Source organism: Gobio gobio (genome assembly GCF_949357685.1).
Source record: "Gobio gobio genome assembly, chromosome: 4".
Taxonomy (NCBI): domain Eukaryota; kingdom Metazoa; phylum Chordata; class Actinopteri; order Cypriniformes; family Gobionidae; genus Gobio; species Gobio gobio.
Window position 1 is genome coordinate 42,030,569 of NC_137100.1, and position 16,470 is coordinate 42,047,038.

Here is a 16,470-nt window from a genome sequence, read left to right on the forward strand (position 1 = left end):
ATGTATATGTACTTCTTTCAAGTAATAAAGTATTCTCGTAAGTTTATAATATGCCATTGAAAATACATAAGGTAATGGGATCTAACGGTGGTCGCCATGTTGCCCCTCCATCTTGAAAGTACATTAGCCAAAGAGGGACATACCCGTAAATTCAAGCTTCGCCTTTCGCGTTTTAACCGGTTTTAACACTGTGCGCGTCAACTTGTTCAGACTTGTCTGGTGCATGCGCAGAGAGTTTTCATCTCAGCAGCTCCAGTAACAGAGTTATACGGAGTTTTCCTGGCTTGTTTATTCCTCAAAAGTCTGTTTTTCCTTGTGTGGTATTTCTGTGCGTTAATAACTCCGTAAGTAATAATAGTTATTGTCATTGTGGATGTGTTTTAGAGTGTGTCATCATGTAATTCAGTTGATGTCACATCAGAAGTATTTTTGTGTCAACATACAATAGCGTAATGCTCACCTATTTGAATAGTCATTCAGTTATTAACAATGTTTATTCGTTTATAGAAAATATTTGCTTGTAATGTATGTTGATGGAAATATGTATCAGGTCTGATCGGCATATTAACACTTGTTATACAGAGCTAAACCTGCGCACACACTTTTGTAATCCGACACCGCTTGTTAACAGCAGCAGCGGCGGCAGCTCCGCTCCTTTTAATGCAGCTGCATTTAGCGCCTATATATGGTACAATAAACTCTGGTTTACGGTTACATTATACAAATGTAACTTATAAGTAGAGTTATACAGTTCTTAACTGTGTATATTCTGTCATGTCATTATCATGTATATTTACCATCCTAATTTGTTCTCTCACAGAAACCACATTTATGTACATATCCATGCAAACCTGTTTATGCCTTGCAATTGGATGACTGAATAAACATTACTATCATCAAAGTTCACTCTGGATTAGCTGCAGTTCTTTCTAGCCGAATAATTAGGCCAGTTGAGTTCCAACCATCCCACTGCGCACAGAATATCCAACAGGCACCGTGTCGAATGTGGACGAGGTCGAACTGGAAGCCATATTAATCTTGGACTAAATCGGCCACCGTAGGAGTTAAAACGAAATCGGAATTGAACAGAACAGAAACTAAAATTCACTGGATGGTCATATACAAGTTCACCACTAGATGGGGGAAAATATCACACAGTGTAGCTTTAACTCCAAGTCTTCCAGAGTCGCGGCCAAAGCCGATTCAAAAGACCGCTGCTCGTCAGCTTTGTTTACGAGTAGCACGCAGAACCTCCGCAACTCTGCCGTGACGTGCCGTCATTATGTTAAGCCCGCCCACCGACGCTGTGATTGGCCTGACCAGAGTTTGGTTTTTCCAGCTCTCAGGTCTACCGAGAGTTGCTAGACTACACTCGCAGCAAAATACATTTTCTGCCGCTAGGGTGCGTCTAGATTTCTAGGCTAATTGGTTCTCTGAACACTTTTGAATTTATCCCTGGATTTGCTCAATTTTGCAAAACAACATACAGGGATTCGATATGAGTCACCTAAATGAGTGTCGCATCTGTCTTTTTGCATGATGGAAACACCTGATGCCTTGCATAAAAAAGGCCTTTCAAGACAATTTTATTTTCACAGACAAGGCTAGTCCTACACTAAAATGCATGTTTGAGCTGTTTTAACTCAAAGCAACTTGCAATGTGTCCTCAGAGCTGTTCACTGTTATGGACCGGTTATTGTGGAGTCAGTCACAGTATATTTCGGCTATGAGTGAAATGCAGGGCGGCGGTCTGAAGTTAGCAGTTCCCCAACAAACAGGATTCCAGTGGCTGGCCCGTGTGGTCTGATAAAACAGACAAGCTACTGTACACCCTTAAAAATAAAGGTGCCAGGAAGAACCAAAAAGGGGTTTTCACAGTGATGCCATAGAAGAACCATTTTTGGTTCCCTGAAGAACCGTTTTGTGAAAGGTTCTTTAAAGAACCATTTTTTCTAACCATTTTATAGTCTAAGTCGCTACAAGGAACCTTTTGTGCAATGGAAAGGTTCTTTGCATATTAAAGGTTCTTCATGGAACCATACACCCCGCCAAAGAACCATTTAAGAACCTTTATTTTTAAGAGCTCAAACTGCTCAAGAAGTTAATGCTGGTTCTGATAGAAAGGTGTCAGAATACACAGTGCATCGCAGTTTTTTGCATATGGGGCTGCATAGCTACAGACCAAGGTGCCCTTGCTGACCCCTGTCCACCACCAAAAGTGCCAACAGTGGGCATGTGAGCATCAGAATTGGACCACGGAGCAATGGAAGAAGGTGGCCTGATCTGATTAATCACTTTTTTATTTTTTTTTCATGGGTCCTGCCATCCATGTGGATGTTACTTTGACATGTACCACCACCCTTCATGGAAACGGTATTCTCTGGTGGCTGTGGTTTCTTTCAGCAGGATAATGCGCCCTGCCAAAAAGCAAAAATGGTTCAGTAATGGTTTGAGGAGCACAATAACGAGTTTGAGGTGTTGAACAAACAAGTCCGATCAATGGAAACCCCGCCTCGCAACTTACAGAACTTACATCTTGGTGCCAGATACCACAGCACACCTTCAGCCAGGGTTCTAGTGGAGTCCATTCCTCGATGGGTCAGGGCTGTTTTGGCAGCAAAAGGAGGACCAACACAATATTAGGAAGTCATAATGTTATGCCTGATCGGTGTATATAGCCTATATACATCTGCAAACACACTTTATTTTCAATAAAAGTAAACTATTTCCTGTGAATGTGCAAGACTTCTGATTCAACTATTTGCACGACAAACCAGTCTGTTTATGATTATGATAATATAATATGTAAGCCTACATGTAGTGTAAGTCATCCACATATTTGTGTACACAAAATGAGCTCACAAAGTATACTGAAAAAATTGTAAGAGTTGATAGCAGAATGGTATATCCTGAACATTGCACTGGTAATCTCCCATGCACCCACTTGTATAAGATTATATAAAAGAAAACCTGATCTAAAGCTCTAATGCTTTTCATTTACTGCTATTTAAACCAGTTGGAAAGCTTGGTAGCTGAACAAACAACCTTATGCTTGACTTTCTATAAATTTGAGAGGCAATAGCATCATGCCCCATGGGTAATGACGACAAGTGAGTTCATTTATTCAAAGGTCAAACCCATCTGTTCCTTTTACTTTTGCCTATTACAGACTAATCCGAGTCTACAAGATGGTCTGATATAAGTAATGGGTGGTGAAGTAAGTTAGCGTGTGCATATGCCAGCGGGAATAGAGGTTGTGTTGCATCTAGGTACCCATAATGCTGAGCAAGGAGCTTCAAAGGAAAATCCTTGTCTTGGGGGAGAGTTTGGTGCTCAAGATGCAATGAGGACAAAATCAAATACACCACTGCCTAATGATGATTACACACATACAAACACATCTAATCCAAAATTAATTTACTTTTACACACAAGATGTTTCAAACAAGTACACATACAAAGGGACTCATTATGTAGCTAGCTCCTGTGCAATTTTCTTTTTTCCTGTCTTTTCTCTCTCACCTTTTACCATCAATGAGTGTCCTTGCGAGCTCCATTCAGTCTTTTCACAATAATATTCTGAATGTCTGCTGTTGAGTTTGCTATGACTCATACCAATAATTTACACCAATGCTTTTAATATGCTCTTACTGCCACCAAATCGAGGAGAGAGAAAGGGGTATAGACAGAGAAACGAAAGATAAGAGGTAGAAAAAGAAGATGGGGGAGCAAAGGAAAGAGGGATTGGGTGGCAGAGTGATTTATCAAGCTGAAGGAAGAAGAAATCAGAAGCGGATCCTTAAGCCTCGAGCACAACAGTGACAAACAGGCCGCTTTAGAAACCTCTATGTATCTCTAAACATAGAGAGAGCGAGCGAGAGAGAGAGAGAGAGAGAGAGAGAGAGAGAGAGAGAGAGAGAGAGAGAGAGAGAGAGAGAGAAGAAAATGCAATATGATGGGATTATTGCGTTATTTCTCAGTAGAGCCTCACAGATTAGCATAAACTACAATATATGGCCCTTCATTTTTATGTGCATGAAACCATTTTGTTTATAACTATTAGAATGCCAGTACTGAAGCATTACATGCACTAAAGAGTATGATTATGTTTAACAGCGGGTTCCTTGTTCAAATGCACATGATAAAATATGGTTTCCACAAATGGACAAGTTAATATTGATACTGACACAAAACGTCAGAAAAATACAGATATTTTGAATTATGTACTAAAAAATAAACAAATTGCAGTTCAGTAAATGAGTAGGTTTATTCTGTAAATTCTCTGACTGGTTCAGTTCAGTGAAATTCAAGAAAAAGAAACCAAGGGGTTACAATGGTTGCACTGCATGTTTTTGATTCAGTAAAAAGAACCGGTACATAAGAGTAACATTTTGGGAATTGGGCTACAATAGTTGCACTGTATGCTTTTGATTCAGTAAAAAGAACCGGTTCATAAGAGTTACTGTTTTGTGAATTGGACTAGCACTGTATGTTTTTTATTAACTAAAAAGAACCGGTACATAAGAGTCACTATTTTAGGAATTGTACTACAATAGTTGCTCTGTATGTTTTTGATTCAGTAAAAAGAACTGGTTCATAAGAGTTATTGTTTTGGGAATTGGACTACACTGGTGGTGACACTGTATATTTTTGATTCACTGAAAAGAACCGGTTCATAATAGTCACTATTTTGGGAATCGGACTACATTAGTTCTACTGTATATTTTTGATTCACTAAAAAGAACCGGTTCATAAGAGTCATTCGTCTACAAATATCAGCACATCCAGTGTAAGTAGGCATTGGCTATTTAATTTTACTTAATAATATTTTATTTATCTGTTATATTAAAGAAACCCTTTTGAATGATAGGCCTATTGGTTTACTTATGACCTTTTTGAGCATTTGAGTCTTTGAGACTTGAGACTTTTTGTTTGTAGATGTTTAAGAGGCTGTTGTGTGGTCATTGAGGTGTTCAGTTTTATTTATATTTTAGAAAATAAATGTGATTGTTCTCCTCAAAAATCAACTGTTTCTTGTTTTTCACTGGCATGTCTCTTAGGTGAGCTTACATTCAGTTTGAGTAAAATACTTAAAGGGTTAGTTCACCCAAAAATGAAAACTCCGTCATTAATTAATCACCCTCTTGTCGTTCCAAACCCGTAAGACCTTTGTTCATCTTCGGAACACAAATGAAGATATTATTGATAAAATCCAAGGGCTTTCTGACCCCACAGCAACACAATGACCACATTCAAGGCCCAGAAAGGTAGTAAAGACATCGATAAAATAGTCCATGTGACTAGTGGTTCAACCTTAGTGTTATGAAGCGACAAACAAACAATGACGATTCAATAATTTATTTGACAATCTATTCTCTTCAACGCCATTCTCCTATGCTGTTCACGTTGGACTATTCACACAGTGCAGCGCTTCCGAGTTCTACAGCAGAACGCCGGCTCACTATTGGCTAAGCAGCACCACATGCATGCGTTGTGGTGCTTATAAGAATCACGTAGGAGAGTGTCACGGAAGAGAAGAAATTGTTGAATAAAGTCGTTATTTTTGCTTGTTTTTTTGCGCACAAAAAGTATTCTCATCGCTTCATAAAATTAAGGTTGAACCGCTGGAGTCACATGGACTATTTTAACAATGTCTTTTCTACCTTTCTGGGCCTTGAAAGTGGTCATTGTGTTGCAGCCTTTGTGGGGTCAGAAAGCTCTCGGATTTCATCAAAAATATCTTGTTGTCTTACTGGTTTGGAACGACATGAGGGTGAGTAATTAATCACAGAATTTTCATTTTTGGGTGAACTAACCCTTTAAGTACTGTTAAATCAGACTTTTACTTGAATTGGTGACTTTGGAGTCATTTTCTCTGTAAGGTATCTCTTTAACTTAAGTATGGTATTCAGGTATGGTTTACACATCTGCTAAAAAGAAACAGCTCTAAGAGTCATTTGTTTGTTTATGATTTCTTTTGGTATTGTAAACACTCATACACTGTTTTCAGTCATCTAAAAAGTGGTTTACATACAATAATGATTGTAGTTATACTGCAGGCTAAAGATACTCTTAAAGGCAGTGTTTAGTTAAAGACGGAATGGCACAGATAACGTCAACATTCAGATTAATTATAGGCTCATTATTAACGGAAAACAGATTGTGCCGCTGAATCGCTCACGCCTTCTCTGACCGAGCATGCAAAATCATTGTTTAGATGGGATTATTTCAATAATGCCTTTAAGGTATGGATCCAAATATATTTCATCTGAAGGAGAAATAGGGTCGGAGATGACAAAACAGAGGAATATTAATAATGTGTAGTTATTGAATAGGGTGTTTAGGTGCATGGGATCTAGCGTGGGAAAAAGGATGAAGATTTAAAAAAACTGGCATATTATATAATATGGTTTTGGCATCCTGTGATGCAGCAACAAAACAAAAATGAGAAGAGAGAGAGAACCAGGTATTATGACAGATGAATTATGCCTCAGTAACTAACCTAAATGTTATCTAATCTGAATATTAGACATTAAATGAGCATGCTATGTAAGATGGCATTTAATCTATAAATTTTACAGCAACATTTCACTCAAAACTGTAAAATTCTGTTATCATTTACTCACTCTCATGTTGTTCCAAACCTGTAGGCCATGGTTTTCTTTCTTCTGCAGAACAAAAAATAAGATATTTTGAAGAATGTTGGTGGGGTCCAATCAATAAACTTAAAGCTGCACTATGTAACTGTTCCGTCCATTAGAGGTCACCTATTCAAAACAAAGGCGTAGTTTGATGACAGCTTTGAAGTTTGAGCGCAGAATCTTGGGACATGTGGTCTTCACCTCACAGCCGGTGGAAAAGAATCGGGATAGGACTTGGGCAGAAATCATGTTCATGGATGTGATTATTAACGTTACTGTAGTATGAAACAGAAGCAGGAGCGATCATTAATAAGAAGAGCGCAACACAAGCCTCGCGAGCAGCGGGACCTTTATTATGGCATAGTCGCCATTTCCGGCCATGAGTATGAGGTAACGCAGCTCTGTTTATCATATTAGACACATCTGAGTGTGCAACACACATCACCCTAAACCCACCAGCTCATTATACACAGGGCAATTTTAAACACCGAAGCTATTTATACAAAAATATGAATTATATTAATTGTTTTATTGAAATGCTTATCATACTGAATGACTGGCATACTTCTTCAGGATATAATTTGTCTTTCCTGGTGCACATGGCAAATTTTTTATTTTTTTTTAATACAAATTTTGATTTCTCTTTTCCATACACTGTAGTTTAATATCATTAAGTTCAATACCTACCTTAAAATCAGACCGTATACAATGCTATGGTCTAGAAGACTTAGGATGTAGTGCAGAATGTGGACTGTTTTAGGGTGCCTTTCTAGTGGTTATAGTATCTAGACATCTGTAATTATTTGGAATAGAGCTCAAAGAGTTTAAAAATTATATGAAAAATATAGCATATTAAAATGATTTCTGAAGGATCATGTGACACTACTGAATTAATGATGCTGAAAAGTCAGCTTTTACAGAAATAAATTACATTTTACAATACATTCTCATAGAAAACAACTAGGCCTATTGTAAATTGTATTAATATTTGTGGTTTTACTGTATTTTTGATCAAATAAATTAATCTTCTTCTTTCAAAAAAAATTAAAAATCTTAATTATTTCAAACTTTTGATTACCAGTGTGTAACATAATGCATGTGAACTAACTAGCAAATTATATATTTATTTTCATATATGACACTTTCCATAGGCTACTTGAATATGAAAGTTGCCAGTTTTAGCATGATGTATGTGTAGGCTAAGCCTACGTTTCAGAAAAAATATTTTGAGTATTATGAATAATTTGAAAATGATTGTGAAATTACTGAAGAAAGCCTGGAAACAGAAAGACAAACATTCCCTCTGATATGCTGAAAACTGCGACACCTACGCTAATGTTTCTTTGTGCATTCTGTGACGTGAATAAGTAACGTAAAAGGCATTACAATCTGTAATCTGTACGCCAGATGGCCAGTCCGCCCTTGGTTTCTGCAAAACAAAACCGGAAACCGAGGGTAACGCAGATATGACGCAATTGACAGGCGACTCCCTCACACGTCCCGATTCCTTGGTTAAAGGTCCCGTTTTTCCTGTTTTTTTTAAAGCTTTGATTGTGTTTACAGTGTGCAATATAACATGTGTTCATGTTTCGCATATAAAAAAACAGTATTTTTCACACAATTTACTTATCTGTATGCCGCTGTTTTCACTGTCCTAAAAACGGCTTGTGGATTTCCCTGTTCTATGAAGTCCCTCCTTCAGAAATACGTAACGAGTTCTGATTGTGCCAGCGGTTCCCGTGTTGTGATTCGACAGCAGCTTAGCGCACGTTGCCCGGAGAGGTCACGCCTCTTACATAACGGGGAGATGCATGTGCTCAAAGTACAGCGTCCCTGAAGGCCAAACAAAGGTGATTTGACTCCAGGATGAAAATAACAGCATCTCGACGACATAGCGACAAACACACTCTACGAACGCAACACTTCCTCTTCTCCACGTGGGAGAGCAACAAGACCACGCCCCCTTTTTTGCGTATTCTTGTGGGCGGAGGTTAGTCAACAAACTGTTCTACTGACGTCATTAAAGCAGGATGTACAGGGATGTAGTCCAAACCGGCCGTTCGCTGTAGGCTTTGAAAGGGAACTTCTGTTAAATAAAATATCTCGCTTGGCATTGAACTTTGAGCTAGTATTATTAATGCTCTAACAGCAACATTACACACTAACTAAAGTTTGAAAAATGGGATCACGAAGAACAGGACCTTTAAAATAGCAATTTTCTCACGATTTACAAATGGTTGGAAACATTTTGGATATTAGTAAGTAAAGCTAATAGAACTAGATGTTTCAATCCCTTAAGTAGGAAACTCTTGACAGTAGCAGACGGTGTGGAGTGGTGAAAAGAAGGGTAAGGTATGTCATTGGGGTCATCAGGTGGGCACCCTGCTTCATCAACATTTCGTTGATTGAAGCCCACAACATCTCCAGAAGGCTCAACGGTGTACCCAGCATCCCAGGTACACCCCCCTCCATGCCTTACCCTCCATATCCCTGATGGGCTCTGCATGGCAGGGGCGTCCTTCTCCCTGAGTCAGGCCTAAGCCTGACTGCATACCATCTGTCTCTACCTTGCTGCCCAGTTAGGGTCTTTACGCTTGATCCAGAGCCAGTTACTGCTTTTTTCGGCAGCGCTTGACATGGACTTGATGGCCTGTTGGAGAGAGCGACCCTTCACACCTATTTTTTTTAGTAAACTGGTAGATGATGTGGCAACAAATCCCCTGCATCCCACCTCTACTGGTAAGATGCTGGTCTTCCAGCCGTTCTGAGATGCTTCAGCTGCCAGGTCGGAATATTTGTTCTTTTTCCTCTCATAAGCCTCTTCAACCCCATCTTCCCATGGTACTGTTAATTCTACAACATATGCCAGCTTTTTTGTTGGAGACCACAGGACCATGTCTGGCCGGATTGTTGTGTTGTAGCCACTATTTCTGGGGGAAACACAAGCTTCTTATCAAGATCTACTTCCCATTTCCAATCCCGCGCTGACTGCAGGATGCTTGCATCCTTAGGTGTTGTACTATTCTCTTGATGTTGGCCAGCTGGTACGAAATTTGTGAAGTTGACCTGTCCTGCCGATGTTTGTGGGAGATTGTTTGTGGTGGTTTGCCTCTGTTCCATTATTGATGCCAGCTCTCTGAGTACTAGGTTATGCCGCCAAGTATAGCGCCCTTGGGTAAGACTTGTAGTACACCCTGATAGAATATGCCTTAGGGATGCAGGTACTTGACACAGGGAACAGGCAGGGTCTTCTCCATACCACTCTTTCAGATTTTGGGGGGAGGGTAGCAGGTCATATGTGGCTCTGATTACAAAACTCAGTCGAGCTCCCTCCATCTGCCAGATGTCACACCAGCTGAGCTTTTTATTCTCCAGACCCTCCCAGTTGGTCCATCTCCCCTGTTTGGCCATTGAGATGGCTTTGGCATATCGCTCTTCCTCCTCCTGTCTCCTGACTTCTTCAATCACTAGCTGTCTCTTCTGTATTGATGTTGCTTTATGCCACAGAGGGTTAGTTTTTGGTATGAGTTCGAACCCTGCCCTCCCATGTTGTACTTGTCCAACTACGTCTCTGAGGTGAAGTGCAGACTTGAACTCTGAACAGCTTCTAATGGAGTCCACTTCCTTCCCGCTACCACCCGGGGGGCTGCTGTTCGAATGACTGCATCCTCGGATTCAGTTAGGGTCATGACGAGCCTTGCTTTGGTGCATTTGAACTCTTCCACGAGCCCTGTGATTGGTAATTCCAACTTGCCATGTCCATAAAGTCCGAAAGAACTTAAACTACGTGGAATTCCAAGCCACTGCTTCAACTGTGTGCTTATCAGCCGTTCCAACTTTTCAATCTTGGTGATTGGGATCTCACACACAGTTAATGGCCACAAGAGTCTTGGGAGTATGCCAAACTGAAAGCACCATAACTCGAGTTTTCCGGGCAACAAGGTCTTGTTGATGCGCTCCATGTACATGTTGGTATCATTTTTTAATTGTTCAAACTGCTCTGTGTCTCTGAGCTTCGCATCATACCATCTCCCCAAGCTCTTAACTGGCATTTCGAAGACAGTTGGGACAGGTGTTCCGCCGACATGAAATCTTTGGTCTGTGACTTGGCCTTTCACAATGGAGATGCTTCTGCACTTATTGGGCTTTAACTTCATCCTCGCCCATGTTATATTCTGAGGAAGTTTCTCCAGCAGTCTCTTGGTGCAGGGGACAGTTGTTGTGAGTGTTGTTAAATCGTCCATGTAGGCTCGAATTGGTGGTAACCTCTGATTACATTGTTGTCGTTCTCCTCCCACGACCCATTTTGAGGCTCTTATAATGATCTCCATTGCCATCATGAAGGCCAATGGGGAGATGGTACACCCTGCCATGATGCCTACCTCCAGCAGTTGCCAACTTGTGGTGAAGCCTGATGTTGTAATGCAAAACTGTAGATCCTGGAAGTAGTGTTTTCCTAGATTTGTGATTGTAGTCGGCACCTGAAAGAAATCAAAGGCAGCCCACAGAACTGAATGAGGGACTGACCCATATGCATTAGCCAGATCGAGGAACAGGACGTGTAGATCTTTCCCTTCTTTCTTTGCAGTCTGGATCTGATGCCATATGATACTGTTATGTTCAAGGCATCCCGAAAAGCCTGCTATGCCAGCCGTTTGGATTGATGTGTCAATGAGGTGATTTTGTTTTAAATACTTTGTCAGTCGTTGTGCCAACACAATGAAAAAGATCTTACCTTCAATGTTCAAAAGGTTTATCTGGCGGAACTGTTCAATGGTGGTTGAATTCTTTTCTTTTGGGATGAACACCCCTCTCGCTCTTCGCCAAGCTTTCGGGATCAGGGGCGCCGCTAGCAATTTTGGGCCCTATGAAAGAATATGAGGTTGGGCCCCCTACCGCAACCAATTCCACATCAAACATACAAACCAAGATAGCTATCCAAAATCTAATACTGACCTATTACACGAGCTCGCTCTTTCCGCTCAGCGCTGCTCGCTCAGCCCAGAATGCCCTTTGTGATATGCTGGTTCAAAAATATGTGAAATAAGTAGGGCTGTCCCCTACTAAAGTTTTTTCTATACTCTACTAGTAGTTGTTCATTTAAGCTATTCGTCCACTAAGCACTTTTATTCATTTAATTACATAATTATATATACTGAGAGAATTCTAAACCATATCCAAATGAGCGCTTGCGTAATATAGGCTTTTACCCTATTGCGCACACATAAAGCTTGCCACAAAGAACCGGCAAAATAATGATTATGAATGTGTCAAAAATAGCGAGGAGACATTTTAATTGTTTATTAATAAACTCTAGAGTTTTCTGTGTCAGTGTCGGCTGACGATGCTGATTTGCCAAAATAAATAATTTCTGACCCACTCCATGTCTTCCGACATCTTATTATGTGTCCTTTCTTACTCATGCTGTTCACTTTTCATAATCAACATAGATTAAATAAAAAAAAATTACATAATATTTAAACATAAATATGAAACTAAATACATTTTCTTAATTGCTACAACAAGTATAGTAGCCTATGGTAGACTCTTTGGTAGATTATAAATGTATACTTTTTTATTACATTACTACTAGGCCTACTAATAAAACCAATCTCTGGGGGCCCCAAAAGTGCGTGGGCCCTTAGAATCGTCCTAACTTTCCCCTTCTTAGCGGCACCCCTGCTCGGGATGATTTGCTTGTCCCACACCACTTTCATGTTTTTCCACAGGATTTTCAAAACATTTGGAGCATTCTTGAAGACACCGTTAGGGCCTGGTGCAGATGCCGATCTTGCCTTTTCCACTGCCTGCTTCACTTCACTCAGCTTGGTAGGGCTGATATCAAACTGATGTTGTGGTGGTGATATTGGAGGGATGTCCGTGGGGACAATAATCGGTTCTTCTTTTTTCTCATTAGAATAGATGGTTCTCAGATGCTCTTCAACCTGGTCTCTTGATGTTTTCAGGGATCTCCTTTGTGAATAATATGCCTTTCACAAATTTAAAAGGGTCTTTATAGAAATCGGTTCTGGCTTTTTCCTTCTTTTTCCGGCGCATCCGTTGGCTTTCTGCTCGGCGGAGTTTTGAGAGCCTGTGCTTTAGGTCCTCTTGAAGGAAATTGATGCCTTCCCTTTCTTCTACTGTCGCCTTTCTCCACAACTTTCTTAGCCGTCGCTTCTGTTTCACAAGTTGTTTGATTTCCTGCAGCCAACGGGACACGACACAGGACGATTTTAGCCGAGCGATGGCAGAAACAGAGAGAGGCCAGATAAAAAACTAACGTGGAAGATGTCTGTGGAACAAAAGAAGGTTTACGATCAGGCAAGAAGTTTCAGCTTTCCAGTGCTGGAGAGAACTCATGGAGCGAAGGCAGAGGTTGCTGTATTTCTTCTCGATAGGCGAGTAGCATTGATTTTGTTTTGTTTCACAGAACTAATAATTGCTGGATTTTGCTTGAATATGCTCATGTGTCATGTTTGCTTGCTTGTCCATTTGCGATCGTATTATCGTTCACTTCAGCGATGATAATTACCCATTCATTTCCACAGCGTATAAGCCTGGTGCGTCTAAACCTCCTCGCTGTCTGTTTCAAGCGTCAGCTCCCAAAGTGTGTTCGAAAAGTAAGATAATACTCCTAAAATATGTTTGTTTCCTTTGGTTCCTCTTTCGTGATCGATATAAACCTCTAATCTTGTCATAATTGTAATAAGTTTGTTAGTTGGACTGTTGTGCTATCGAATTATTCATGAGAACTGTGTTTGTGTTTTTGGGATGTAAGGGATTACTTTTTTACTGAACATTTGACCTGGATTACCATAGTAACACACATTGCTTTCACTTATTGATGACATTATACCCTCGGCTGGCTGGCACAGCAGATTCTGCCATAGTCGTTACCTGGGTTACGTATGTGTGGGGCGGAGCTATCAAAATAGGGGCGTGTTTGTTTTGATGATTTGAAATCAACATCGGTTACCAGAAAGCACTTACCCAACCTTTAAATCTAAATGGGAACAAGCTGATTAAATAATGGTTTAATAAAACTACACACTAATAAAAGAAAGGTAGACAGACGTCTTGCGAGTTACACTAATAAACACATGAAAAACTGCGATCAGGGTTCCTATTTTCCATTTCAAAATTCCATACTTTTCCTAACTCAAATTTCCAAACCCCTCTGTGGATTTTTCAGACCATACTTTACATGGTTCATACAGCATTATATTTGGTGAATAGTATACAGTCATCTGTAAATAAAAAATGTTTTTAATCGGTTTTCTCTAAGTGATAACATGCGCTTACATGAGGAAAAGAAACCTAAGACACTTTATAACCTGCATATAATAACCTCTGACACATCAATCTGATACTGTTTTGATGTTGCATGATCACCAAACAGCAAAGTACAGTCTGATTTAAATTATTATTTGCTCCTTTATCTGTTGCTGGTTTGAGTGGCGTTTGAGTATATATTCTTTTAGAGAAATTTAAAAGAGACCTTAAAGAAAGAAAATCAATGTTGCGTAATGAAAGAGAAAGAAAGTGAAATTGACATGTAAAGGCCAAGTATGGTGTCCTCTGCTTTTAACCCATTCAAGTTAGTGCACACACATTAGAAGTAGTGAGTGAACACGCACACACTGCAGTGGGCAGCCATATTTGCTGTTGCACCCAGGGAGCGATTGGGGGTTAGGTGCCTTGCTCAAGGGAACCTCTGACATTTCCTGCCGTTATTTGTATGCGGTGGCTAATTCGTATGAATTCATGACCTCACTCGTATTAATTTGTACAATTTGTCTAGATACTGCAGTGATGGGTTTTTGGGGCAGGGTTAGAGTTATAGGTAATTCGTATGAAATCTTACGAGTGAGGTTATACAAATTTGTGCAAATTAGCCACCTCATAAAATATGTACGAATTCCCATGTCATGAGATTGGGTTGGCAATTCAGGTTCTGTCTGTTTAACCGTTAGGCCACGAGTGCCCCATGAAAATGTGTGGTTTGAATTAATTCAGTCATGTCAATCACTAAAAGATTTCTAAACGTTTGCCATGAAAACATTCTGCTTTGTATGATGCTTTTTTTTTTAATTCTTAATTATATATTTTAGAAAACTGAATAGGGGCAATAGTCTGGAAACCATATTTATCCAAACCTGGAAATTACTCAAACCGGGTCTAGGAACATGTGCAGTAGGCCCACTTACACTGCTGTTCAAAAGTTTGGGGATAGTACGATTTTTTGGTAACACTTTATTTTACAGTGTCATTGTTACATATAGTTACTGTAGTAATAACTATAAATTATGCATAATTACAAGCAATTAACCCTAAACCAAACCCTCATCCTAACCCTAACCCTATAGTAAGTACATGTATTACTTAAATGTATAATTACTGTAATACTAACACCTTAAAATAAAGACAAGTGTAACCATTTTTTAAAAGAAATTAATAATTTTATTTAGCAAGAATTATAATAGAAATAAAATAAATGTGGTGACACTTTATTTTAGTGTCCTTGATGTACTTACCACAGTAATAACAGTAAATTATGCATAATTACATGACTAACCCTCAACCCTGACCCTACCCTAACCCTATAGTAAGCAAATGTAGTTAATTAATATTACTCAGTGCTGAAATATATAATTGCACTGTAATACTGACACCTTAAAATAAAGTTTAACCTAAAATGTTTAAAGGGTTAGTTCACCCAAAAAGGAAAATTCTGTCATTAATTACTTACCCTCATGTCGTTCGACACCCGTAAGACCTCCGTTCATCTTCGGAACAGAAATGAAGATATTTTAGTTGAAATCTGATGGCTCTGAAAGGCCTCCATTGGCTCAATGGCACGTTACACTCTCAAGACCCTTAAAAGGTACTAAAGACGTCGTTACAAAGTCCATCTCACTACAGTGGTTCTAAAATAACTTTATGAATCGGCAATAATAGTTTTTGTGCGCAAAAAAACCCTAAATAACGACTTACATAGTGATGACGATTTCAAAACAAGGCACCATGAAGCTTTGAAGCGTTAAGGCCCGGGTATACTTCACTTACGCCGCATTCACACGGGGCTTCGGCGTCAACGCTTGATGGAGGGCGTGGCTGAAGCTTGGTGCCTGACGCGACCGTCATAGTGACAACAGCTAATCACATTACTTGCCGCTTGGACCACAACACAACACAAAAAAAGCGCCTTTTTTGACAGCTAGTCTGTGAGACTATTTTGTGTATGAAAACTGATCACTTTAATATTTGATTCCTCATTTGGCTGGGGGATAGCGCCTATTTGAACCACACATGATATGCTATGCTGCCTGTCATTCAATGATAAACAGAGTGCACGGACGGAATACAAGCATGATACATTCCAGATTCTCCAACCGTCTCTGCCACCTCCTTCCAGGCCTGGTCTCTCCAGTTTGTGTCCCGGTATGTAAATAATGATTGGTAGTAAAGGACCGGGTGATTATCCACCGCAATTATTAGCTTTTCCTCCATTTTAGATCGTTCTTTACTCTTCATTCACTCTTCATTCACCGGTGTTTTAAACGAACGCGATTGGCTAGCGTCTGCTCTAGGATATTTGCATAGGGTGATCTGATTGGATGACGCCTTCGTTGGCGCTTGAAAAGTTGAGAAATCTTCAACTTTTGCCGCTTGCAACGCGAGTGAAGCGCCGCGACGGAACCCACAATTCAGTTCGGCAACGCATGACGTCACCCATTCAAAGTAAACGAGAAGCGTTGACGCCGACGCCCCGTGTGAATGCGGCGTTACCGCGCCCGGACGCGTCACGCGCGCAGCCCTGTCCGCGCGTC